We start from the raw sequence: 12,125 nt of genomic DNA on the forward strand, positions 1-12,125 counted from the left end.
CCTTGCGCTCCTCAACTTGTCTCACATTAGCTTCATACGGTACTTTCTCCCTTCATCTCTAACTTCTTAAAACTTTGTGTGTGACATGTGGCACTTTATAGTTCACTGGCATTCACACTCCCCACCCCCTCAGTATTGACCTTCATTCTGTTCAGGTGCATCTAGCTAGCACAGGGCCTTGGAATTAAATTCCCTTGGGCACTGATTAATTTACCTTTCAACACTTGTTATCTCCGCCTCTGTGTCCTTGTATCTACCCCGCTGCTCAAAAAGCCTCTTTCTGGCATTCACACTACATTCTGCAGAAATTTCCCCTCACCAAATAAGTCTATTCCTTGCACTCACTTTCTTGATGGTCTCCAGTGCAATCAACTTGTGCTCCTCTGTACTCCCCACTGTCAGGTCACTCCCAGACAGTATCTCTTGCTTCTCTCCTGATTTTCTCAAGACTATATGAAATTCAAAAGTAGTTTAATAGCTATTTTGCCCCAGAAAGAGCCCTGAAAGCCAAGTGTCTTCTGTGCTCCAGTCCCTGCCCATGCAATGCTGATTCACAATTGTTCAAAAGCCAAGAAGTGCGATGGAGAGTTGCTTCATTCCCTGTCTTGAGATCTAATCAATATGGCTTGCCTGGCATAAGCTTGTGTACAACACCACTGTTTCGGACCAGCTCTGAATGCAGAGGTCTTGTGATTGCAGGAGTGCAGTCTGCCAGGTGACCTAGACCATGGCAGTTTTGAGGATGTGGGGGCCCTCATGCTGGCTGGGTAGTCACGAGAATAAGGCAGCAAGGTGGCAATTTAATCAAAAGCTGCAAGGTGAAAATAGTGAGAATGGACGAAGTGGTTAGTGGCAGACTGTTGAATGTGACTGGAAAAGTGGGGAACAGAAACAGAAATGCTAATGTCATTGTCCCTCTAGGGAGAGAGGCCAGGTGCCAGCTCTTTAGGAAACTGGCAATTTCTGTGGTGAGTGGAAGGCCCTGGGGGGTGGCAGGGGATTTTAACTGTGTAATTGAAGCAGGGGAGAGGCAAAGAGTAGGTGAGGTGGAGGACACGGGTAGCTTGGGAAGGCTGCTTTGTAACATTTTAAAAGAGGTTTGGGAAGGAGAAAAAAGTGGCGACAAGTGGACCCCAAAGCACAGGTGCACTCCTGCAGTGATTTTTGTTTTTATTTCAAAGAATTTTTAAGTTGTCAAGAAGGAAGTTTTTAGCAGTGGGTGTCACAGACCATTTTATGTTAAGAGGGGAGGTGGAGGCAAGGCGCAGTAGCATGAGCGGGCAGGGCCTACGGAGATGAAACGTGGTTGCTGGAAGAGGAGGTATGTAAGGATTCTAAAGTACACAATAGGGGCTTGCAGATACTTCAGATCTGCTTCAAAACTCAGCAGGAATTGTGGCAAGCAGTAAGACGGGAAGCAAGATTTTTTTTTTTTATGGTGAAGGGATGTAGAGCAATGTGTTTAAAACACTGCAGCATAGATTGCAGCAGCTTTTTAACAAGACAGAGTAGGACTGGGATGTGACAGAAGTCTGAATGCCAGAAAGATGGCTTTGGAGAGGTGCATACGTACAGAGAGTATGAAAATGAGTCCTTCATTTCTTACAGGTTACGAAGATTGGCCAAAAACTGACATGGGACATGATGCTGTATGGGCTTACCTCTAATGGACCAGAAGACATGGTACTAAAGAAAACTGTAGTAAATTTCAAAATGAATTTCTGGAAAGTACAGAATTGACTGATATTTAAAGGGTTAGCTTTCATGGTAAGAGACTCCCTGAAATTGGGACTGTAGAAACTGAGATGTTTTCAGGTTTCCCTCACCAAACACGGGGGTTAGGTTCCTGAAAGTTTCCGTGGTTGGCAAAACCATCAGGGCTGGGGGAGCAGGGGCTGTGGGTAGGGGATGAGGGGCACCAGCAGCAAGGATGTGGGGGGTTTGGGGGGGCAGTGAGAGGCATGAGCAGGGCCAGGAAGGCTGTGGGGGGTATTTTCAGACTGTCCCCCACTCCTTCTCTGAAGTGTGGATACTCAAAACAGTGGTTGGCAAGGTAAACCTGTATACCCACCTGAACTGTGAAGACACTGGGACCCACCAAAGCAGCGAAGCAGAATTAGAAGAAGAAGGAATGGACGTACTTATTTGTAACCAAGGCTGGGAACTGAGTTTTTAAAACCCTTTCAATTCCTGTGACATGGGGATGTACAAATGATTTCACAAGTGTTTAAAGGAGAGAGAAAACAGGTTTCTGTGTCTTAAGATGGTTTTAGCCAGAGTTTTAAGATCCAAGCAATGGAAATGAGGTTAATGCATAAAGGTTTTCTGGTTGTAATTATGTGCAGGTGGTAAGTATTAAACATGATGAAGAGAAAAGTGTTTGTGTAAAGAGTGGCTACTTTAACAAGGACATAGACAAGCTTGAGAGAGTCCAAAGAAGAGCTATCCATATGATCAGAGTCTTAAAAGGCAAGCCATACGAGGAAAGGCTGATGGACCTGGGACTCTTCAGCCTGAAGAAAAGAAGGCTGAGAGGGGACCTGGTAGCTGCTTACTGCTACACTAGGGGAGTACATCAAGGGCTTGGTGAGCAACTGTTCACTGGTACCTGAGCGGAAAACTAAGAGTAATGGCCACAAACTCCAGGAAGATTGATTCAGGCTCAACATTAGGAAAAACTTCTTCACAGTCAGGGTGCCCAGACTGTGGAATAAACTCCCTCCAGAGGTGGTGCAATCACCTACCCTGGAAATCTTCAAGAAGAGACTAGACAGTCACCTTGCTGGGGTCACCTGACCCCCAGTTGTGTTTCTTGCTTGCTGTGGGGGGCTGGACCCGATGATCTTCTGAGGTCCCTTCTGGCCTTACAGTTTATGACTCCTGTCCTTTTGGCGTTTGTTCCTCCCACAATGAAGCACACAGTACAGTTAGGGCAGGGAAATCCCTGCATACCCTGCTAGAGCTAATCCAGATGAGGGACTTTTCTTGCATGGAGCAGAAATCAGAGCCACTTCAGCACACTAACCCCTTGAGAGCTGGCTCTAGGCTAGTCCAACAGTAGGGCTGTGCAAAGCTTTGGCAGCTGATTCGATTCAGAGAAGATTTGGCCCGATTTGCCGGTTGAATCTCTGAATCCGAATCAAAACCGGGAGACCAATTAAAAGGTCTGAATTGAATTGGAAGCCTCCATGTCAATGCAGAAAAGATTCGGCGCCACTTTGGAGATTCGGCCATAGGCTAAACAGGCAGCAGTCCTCACCACGCTGGACACAGCTGCCTCCAGCTGGTAAGTCTGTGGTGGTGGGTGGAGGGAGGGATTGAGGCTGGGACAAGTTGCCCAGCCAGGGCGGGGGGGCATGGGATGTGGGCACAGCAGTGGCGGAAGTGAGGGCTCTGCCCTGCTGATGCTTGCTTAGCTGGGGTGGGGGGAAGATGGGGGTGCGATGCAGGCATGGCTCACTCTGGGCAGAAGGAAGCAAGTGGCAAGCAGGGCATAGCCCCTGCTCACAGCACTGTGGTGCTGGCTGGGCGTTTGCCCCAGCCCCACTCTCTCCCTCCCCACTCCACCCACCACCACAGACTTCTTTGGTTTGGATTATTATGCAAGTGTATTTACCCCCCTGTTTACAAATCAATAAAACATGTATGTACTCTCTCACACCCTTCCTAGGGATAATCACCTGAAAAACATTAATTGCAATTTTGAGACTGCCAAGCTTGCCTAATATTGTATTGGCACCCATTCATTGTTACTAATGAATTTTATGAAACAATGAATTTTTAGACATGGAAAATTTCCCACAGAAAAATTAAAGTTTTCTGGAAAACTTTCTGTTTTGGAAAATTTTCTCTGCCCAGGGCTGCTCCTGGTCAGTTCCCTCTGTGGTCTGTTGGAAGTGGCTGCATTAGTGCCAAGCCTGGCAGTCCCCACTTTCTGCATTTGCTTTCTGTCCGCCTGCCTGGGTTTCTTCTGCAGGCCTAGGGCAAGACGCGCCTCATTCCCATCTTTCCATGGTTGAGCTGTGGTATTGGTCAGACCTGTCACATCCTGCTTTTTAAAATCTTGGATCTGCCTACGACTGTGCTCAAAATGGCCAGTAGCAGAACATTCCTTTTGGATTTAACCCTGCTAAAAATGGGGGCATTTCAGCTGAATCAGAATTTAGTTTGCAGAGCTGCAATCTCTATCAAGAATCCTTTACACAAGAATTTTTACTGCTGACTCAAGTCTTTCAGGATCAGGCCCATTACACTGTGATGTCACTTATTTTTTTTTTATTTCCCTGTTTTGGCAACAAAGCCAGGAGCCAGTTTGCTCAGTATAAGTGCTTTCTCAGTGTGGCTGCAGCACTCCCCTTTAATTATTTGTTTGTGGTGTGTGCTGCATGTTCCTATAAAGTTACCAGGCAAGATCCTTAGTGGGTATAAATCAGCATTGCTCTATTGATGTCACTGGAGGAATGCTGATTTACTCCAGCCCAGGATCCAGTCTACTGTATGCATTTGGCTTAATGGGATGCAACATTAAACTTTTAACAATAAAAACAAGCAATTAATTGGGCCACTGCAGAGTTGCTCTGAACAGCAGAGATCTTTGTGATGCATATAAAGAAAGGACAGTTTTATTCCCCTAGTTACAAGAACACTGCCAAGGTCAGCTAACTCAAACAGCCCCTTATATTTCTTTGCAAAATCTATGCAATGCTCCATAGCAGCAGAGCACATTTTCCAAGGAGGGCACTTCAGTGCATCACTTTTCTTATATAAAAATACCAGAAAATAAATAACTGCCAACTCTATAATTGCCTGAGCTAGGCTGTGATAATAAGCTGTTGTGCAGAGCTCAGCACTTACAAGCTAGACAGACAACTAGTATGATACCCAAACACCAAGGAGCATGAGCAGCACAACAGACCAGTGGTCACAGATCGGTGATCTGAAGCCACCCTACAATAACAAAGTGTGGTTTGTCTGCCCATTAGAAACCCCACTAGAAAATACAGTGCAGTCTTCCCCAGCCAACCTACAAATAAACCAGTGAGCACACACTAACAGAGCAATGGACACCCCCACCCCGTGGGTAACTGTAGTGAATTCAGGGATTTTTGCTTAGCTCAACAGTCTTTAAACACAGTTCATAAAGGCTAGGTACAGCCAATCAAAAAGCCCAAGGCTGAATTGATTCAGCCTTTGCAGGTTAGTCTAAACTGCACAGTTTAAATTGGAACAGAAGCGAACTCACATTTTACTTCTGATTCAGAAAATGCAGCCACTTGCCTGCAGTGGCTCAGGCCAGAAGACAGGGAGCACTAGAGTAGGTTCTCTGGTTGTGTGTTCACTCCCTTTTCCTGCGGTCCCCGAGGTCTCTGGGGTTTGCAGTTCAAAATTACAGCAGCTGGACTCCGTAGTGTTGCTTATCACTTCTACTTCCAGGTCCCTCTGGGATTTATAGTCCACATTTCCAGCCAGCAGTAAGTTTGAGCAGGGGAAGGGGTGTTTAACTCCACACCCAGGCCCCAGCCAGGTTTTGCCAGAGCCCCCACCCCTATAAACTGGGCGGCATTCCCAGCTGGGGTTGTCTACCCCCAACCCTTTGTCAGGCAGCCCTCACCATTCCAGCTAGCCCAGGGCTGCAAAGCATGCTGGGGGACTGTGATTTAACTTGAACCAGGAAGGGGTCTGGGATAGAAGTTTCATAAACTGGTTTGACCCAAATCAGTTAAGTCTGATATTACAGGTTTATCTTAAACCAGTTTCATGTGCACCAACCTTCTGTTCTGTTACAGGTTGAAACCAGTTTCTGATCACTTAAACCGATTTATGTGTAATTTCTGTCCCTAGCCAAAGGGTGACTCAGAGTCCTGGGGACCTTTCCAGGACCCCAAGAAGGTGCTGCTGCTGGCTTTGTACTGCTCCTTCAGCCCTGCAGTGCAATCTTTCTTCTCCCTTTCCCATGGATTCCCTCTCCTGGTCTCTGTGGGCACTTGTACACATGGTCTGGGATGTGGTGCTGGGCACTTTAGTTAGCCAGTTGCACTAAAGTGCCTGTGTGTCACACGTATCAGCATCCCTGCACATCCCCATGCTGAAAAAAATGGCAGCAGGGCACTTTGAACCAAAGCTCATAGAACGTGTTTTATTTCAAAGCAACCTGCCACCATTTTTTCAGCACGGGGATGCAGGGAGACGCACATGATACGGAAGGCTCCCAGAGTGTGCCAATTTCTGTGCTCACAGTTAATTGAGTCTGCTCTGACATGCTGGATTTCTAGTGCATTGAAGCAGGCTCCCTGCACATCTGTAGGAGTCCTGTCTATCTCTCTCTGGGAGTCTCTCAGCTTCCTGTGGGCCAGCAACAAGTGGTGGGACACCCTAGGCAAGGCTGGGACTGAAGGTCCCTGGAGGATGAGTCTGTATTCCACCTTAATCCCACAAGACACCAGGGATCTCAAATGGTGGCTCCTTCAGGGACCTGTTGCCATGGGTGTGCATCTGGCAGGTTTTACGGATACCCCTGACACCTGCCTCTTTTGCAAGCAGAAGACGACCCTGGTGCATACATACCTGGAGTGTGCCAGGTTGCAGCCCCTGCACCACCTCCTCCACAACCTCTTGCTGAGGTTCTGGCTGCACTATTCTCCTCACCTGTTTATTTATGCACTTCCTATCCGTGGCCCCACCAAATCCCAGGACCTCCTTGATCAACCTCCTCCTGCCCTGGCTAAGCTGGCTATATATCTTACCAGAAAGGAAACTTTGGCCAGGAGGTTACCCTGGGACTGTGGGGCAACTTTTCTGTCCCTTATATGTTTCCATCTTCAGGCAGAGTATCACTGGGTGGTGTCCACTGGTTCCTTGGACTCATTCCAGGGCCAGTGGATGCTGTCCATTGTGCTCTTCTCGGTGTCTCCCATTGGCACACTACTTATTAACCTTTGACCATCACTCCTATCCCTTTTTTTTAAAATAATTTGTCCCAAGTAATCAGTGGTTGCCTTTTCAGTAGCCTCCTTGTTTAAAGGAGGCTAATAGTTTACCTGATGAGCCTAGGCTCACAATCCCATGAGGCAACAAATAGGCCTGTGGGCCAGTGAATTAACCCCTGCGGCTGGCCCAGACCTCCTAGGCAGCCTGCAATCAGCACCTACTACTTGTAGTTGGGCTGTAGTCCCCACCAGCCTGCAGAATACTACAGCCTGAGGTCCCTAGTCTACCGTACTCTGCCATGGATCCAGCCTGCTACAGTAACAATGTTTCTTTTCACCTGCTCTTGCCTTGTCTGCTATCTGTTCAGGATGGGGTCAGTCTCTCACTAATTTGCCTGTACAATATGTACCACAACGGGGTGTCAGTGTCATTTGGTGCTTCTGGACATTCACTACCGTAATCACCATCAAACCTCCAGGTGTTGCCCACAGGCCTAATGCACGAACGTCCAGGTGTTGAGTCAAGATGGTGGCTTTTTGTGCTGGTGACACTGTTCACTAGAAACTGGACTAAGTCCCTGCAAACTTGTTTCAAATGGAATCAGATGCTGCTTTTAGACAGCATTATTGACTCGGGCTGGATTTTTCTGGACATGAAGCGGTAAAGGCAGAATTCTGTTTCACCTAGTCTGTGAAAACACAAAAAGAAAAATTCATTCTATAGTGCAGGGCTCAGGGCAATCATCTGAAACCCAGTCCCTGTTCCACTATACTGCTCCAATTGCTGCTCTGCATCAGGTACCAAGGGAAGGGAACTGCTTGCAACCAGTTCTGAGTTACGTGACTGAAAAGAACAATTCTATTATTCCCCCTGAGCACACAGGTGTCCCAATTATTGGAACAGGGATACATTTTTGTGTCTCTAGAGGATGATCCTATCCCTATATTGCAAGCACTGGTAGGCTCAGCAGGGGGAATAGCATTGCTCCTACACTTTAGTTGGATAACTGAGAGTTAGTCACTTTGGTCTGTGCTTTGCTTTTCCACTAAGAGAAACAGAATTTTGCCCTTTGCATCCCATTCCCAAGTCCCTACAGCTGAGCCCTCAGTTGGTTATTAGAGAAGAGCTAGCAGCTACAAAGTTGAGATCTGTCTCATTGTCCGAGTTCCCATTCATGGCTCAAGATGGATCCCTTTTATTAATGTGGACTGCAGCACATGGCTCTGGATAACAATCTGCCTTTCTGTGATGTTCAAGTTCAGCTCTGACTTTGAAGTTCAAGTTTCTTTCCTGTTATTATGTTGCAAAAGTCTTGCTTTCATCAATATTTTCTTGTGCTTTGCCTGTATCACTTACTCTATAGGGTGACTTACACATCATGAGAGTGTGATGTCCCTCTTCTCTTTTCCTGGTTCCCCCTAACATCATCAAGCATGCAAGTCAGTTTTTATACTGATTGGTGATCTTGACAGTACCAGCAGGAGGCTTTCCCTTGAGTCAGGTTGACTGCGTCTAACCTTTCCCTGCCTCCAAAATCTAAGATGATTCAATTATTTACAGGCAGAGGTTTGAGAAACATACTGAAAATAGCTGTGGAGTACACGACTACACAAAGCTGTCTGTAATCACTCTCATTGTTTTTGCTGCTTTTATCTTCAATAAAAAATATAGAGTGAGAAGTTACAGTCTCATCTGTATGAGAATTTAATATCTCAAACAGGAGTGATGTGAGCAGGAGCTTGAGAAACAAAGGTGGGGGGGGAAGGAGGAGGGGGGAGGTTCAATGCACAATTTCACCAAGCATTCATACCAGAATGACAGGATGCTGATTAGCAGCCCCTTCTTTCTCAGGTCCCACACGGTCCTACTCAGTCAAGAACTGCAATTGATGGTATGCAGCTGATGTTATTTTAAAGGTCACAAAGACATGTGACTTGCTTGCTCTTTCTTTTAAAACAAAATCCCCCTGATTGTGCAAAGAAAAGTATCCAGACAATGATTCCTACCAACTCTTATGGACTATAGTGACATTTTCAATAGACCTTGTTTTCAATTGATGGAGACCTTCATGTGTTTGCAACCATTTAGTAACTAGATTTACCTGTTTATATTTTTGTCTACCCATTATAATCACCAGGTCAGGCTACATTACCGGCAAGGGGAATAAAAATATATCTATGTAAGGCAGAAGCTCGGCTGGTGGATGGTGTTGTAACTCCATGGGGCTGGGATATTCAATGCCAGAGGAGGATCTGTCCCACAATGGGATTTCACAACAAAGCCAGTGGTTTCCTTTATTCTTTGTACCTGGCCATCCCACAGGGATTACAGATGTACCAGGAAATTTACCCTTGAATTAGGGATTTGAGAATAATTGATTTGTTGGCTCTGCGGCTGACCTGAAATAATCTAGAACAAAATAATTTTGAGACAAAAATGGATTGTTTTCACAATTTTTACCCAGTCAAAACACATTTGTTTTGGATCAAAGGAAACAACTCATTTGGCCCATCATGAATCCTTTTGCCCTCTTGTGATTTTAATGAAGTAGAGAAAATTTGAAAATAAGGATCCAGAGTCAAAAGGTGACATGCAGGCCATTCACTGGAGTACTTGCTTGAGAGATGAGGAAACCCAGGTTCAAACCCATCTCTTTTGTCAGCGAGGGGAGTTGACAGGTGAACTCATGCTTCCCCGGAGAACAATCATCTTCTGGGGCAGGGGTTTCCTGTTAAAGCAGTTGTGTTGTGCTTTCCTGGGTCACAAAAAGAAAAATTCATTCTATAGTGCAGGGCTCAGGGCAATCATCTGAAACCCAGTCCCTGTTCCAATATACTGCTCCAATTGCTGCTCTGCATCAGGTACCAAGGGAAGGGAAGCTCAGCTCTCCATCAGTTCTGGTTATTGTCCAAGCTGCAGGCCTGGAACTACCACCTTGGCAGCCTCTGTAGTGTAGGGGTGGGCAGCCCTGCCCATTCCTTCTCACGCCTTAAATCCCTGTGTTAATCTGGCTCCGAAAACCAGGATGTCTCATTTTTAAACTGTCAGAATGAACTGTTACAATGCTTCTGATCTTTTTCTTCACTCCTCACTTAGCTCCAAGTATTTCCTTAATTTGATTATAATTCGTGAACTGTTTCATTCCAGCCCCAAACCGCATTCTTCAACTGCTGACTGAAAAAAAAAGCCTGCTTGCAGTCTTCACCTTCTCTAGGCTGATTACAGGGAAAGGCACCGGCAGCCCTCACCGATTCATTTGGACTCCTGAGTAGCCCCTTGGTGAAGTTTCCAATCAGCCCTTGGTGGATGAAGTCCAAGCATCCAGGCACAGCTTCGTTCCATCACTGCGGAGATTAGAGATAGCGCTGCAATTCTGAGGGGCCAGCTGTCGTAGCAATCTCTAACACCATTTTAGCTTTAGCCCCTGCAGCCTAACAGGAAAGGTAGTGGCCTACTGGCCTTCCCTCTTAGGCCTTATGCATATGAGCTAACCCTCAGTGCTGCCCCAGAAGGCAGAAGTGTGATGCTTTGGCTTCATTTATGGGTAGAGTAACTGAGGCACACAGCAGGGAAGCAACTGCCTAAATTCCCACAGGAAACCAGTAGCAGAACTGGGAATAGAGCCCAGTAGAACTGGTCCTGATTCCTCTTCCAGCAGGAAGCTCACTGGTCAAGGAATGAGATTGTAAACTCCTGCAGGAATTCATCCCCCTAAATAGCTGTAAGCTGCCTGAGGGATTTTGCAGGCACCAGGGGCTACAGCAATAGAAAACTGAGAGGCAGTGTAAACAAAAAAACCCAACACCAAATTTGTGGTCCCATCAGAACTGAATGCTATAATCTGGGAAAAGAACCATGCCTTTCTCACTGGGATCAGAGAAGTGGCTTGACTCAAGCAATCAGATAGTTCATGAGCTCAAGAACCAAAGCAACACCATGTATAGAGTAATGAGCACCAGGAGGCCTCAGTTTTTGACTGGTTCCTGGTGGGCCTAATAATTGAGAAACAACGTAGCAGAACATTTCTTGGCATTTTAGGGTTTATGCTGCACTGCGATAAAGTCTATCATTCTTGTGCCCTTTCTCCCTTCACCACTGCTGATCTCCCTGCCATCAGTTGCCACTGCTTCCTTGCACCACTGCTTTCCTCACCATTGATTGCTGCTGATTCCTTACCACCAATTCCCATCACTATCAATTGCCCCTAATTCCTCCCACTGCCACTGCTTCCCTCTCTACTGATTTCCTGAAAATACTTCACTTCAGTCATGCCCCTTCCTCCCAGGAACCTTTCACACCCTACCAAGGGCGGGGGGGGGTGACCCACAATTTGGGAAATGTTGTTTTAGCAGATCAGAGATTCACACTCTGTTCTACTTCTTTCAGATGTGGCATAAACTGGCTTTCTTGTCTCTGTAAACCTGGAGAATTGAATCCTTTCTCATTTTTATCTTTGGGGTGTCAGAGACAGGCTAGTTTTGACACAGTGGGCACATCTACATGAGATGCTACATCACTGTTGTGACGAGCTATTGCAACGTAGCTCATTATTATGGAGATGTAGTGTCAGGAAGCATAAAACGTGATGTCAACGCTACTGCACAGTAGGGTTGGAAACGACCTGTGCACAGCCAGGGCTGCGCAGTAACAGCAACTAATGTGCAGTCATGTATTAAATGACTGTGCAATAAGAACTGCACAGTCAGGCGCATGTGTAGACATGCCCAGTGAAGAGGGTGTCTCCATTGCCATTGCTCAGGCTATAACCATGATGAATGGAGAGATGGCCTCATTTTCTAGGGTTATCTGTCATCATACAGAGGTAAATAATATTTTTGGCCTGTGGTTTGGATTGCTTTGCTTTCAGCAGGTTTTGACCAAAAAATTGTAGGGACAATTTTCAGGGCAAATTTTCAAATTCTAGGGTGGGGATTTGTGTGTGAAAGTTTTCCATTTTATGTAAAGTCTTACACAAAAATTAAAAATGGATCTCTTGAGATTTTTCAGCCTGGAGAAAGAAAAGCTGTGGCAAATCCTGTCCCTGAAGAGCTGTGGTTTGTGTGCATCTCCCCATTCTATAGATGCTTGTAAACTAAAAATATCCTAAACAAGACCAATCTGCTATTCATTAGCTAGCGGCGACAGGATTGACAGGTACTCCCAAGCTGTGACAATTTAAATGAGTGAGAGCACTAAAA

At 46.1% G+C, this 12,125-nt stretch overlaps 1 long non-coding RNA gene across 1 annotated transcript; it reads left to right on the top strand.

Annotated features, from left to right (window-relative positions):
* Nucleotides 1-1,118: 1,118 nt before the first annotated feature.
* On the top strand, nucleotides 1,119-2,242 carry LOC109319305. Its single transcript, XR_002103477.1, has 3 exons — nucleotides 1,119-1,144; nucleotides 1,609-1,767; nucleotides 2,025-2,242. It is a non-coding gene; the product is annotated as an uncharacterized LOC109319305 (long non-coding RNA).
* The last annotated feature ends 9,883 nt before the right edge of the window (nucleotides 2,243-12,125 follow it).

Source organism: Crocodylus porosus, unplaced genomic scaffold (assembly GCF_001723895.1).
Source record: "Crocodylus porosus isolate Cpor-Errol unplaced genomic scaffold, CroPor_comp1, whole genome shotgun sequence".
In the NCBI taxonomy this organism is placed as follows: Eukaryota; Metazoa; Chordata; order Crocodylia; family Crocodylidae; genus Crocodylus; species Crocodylus porosus.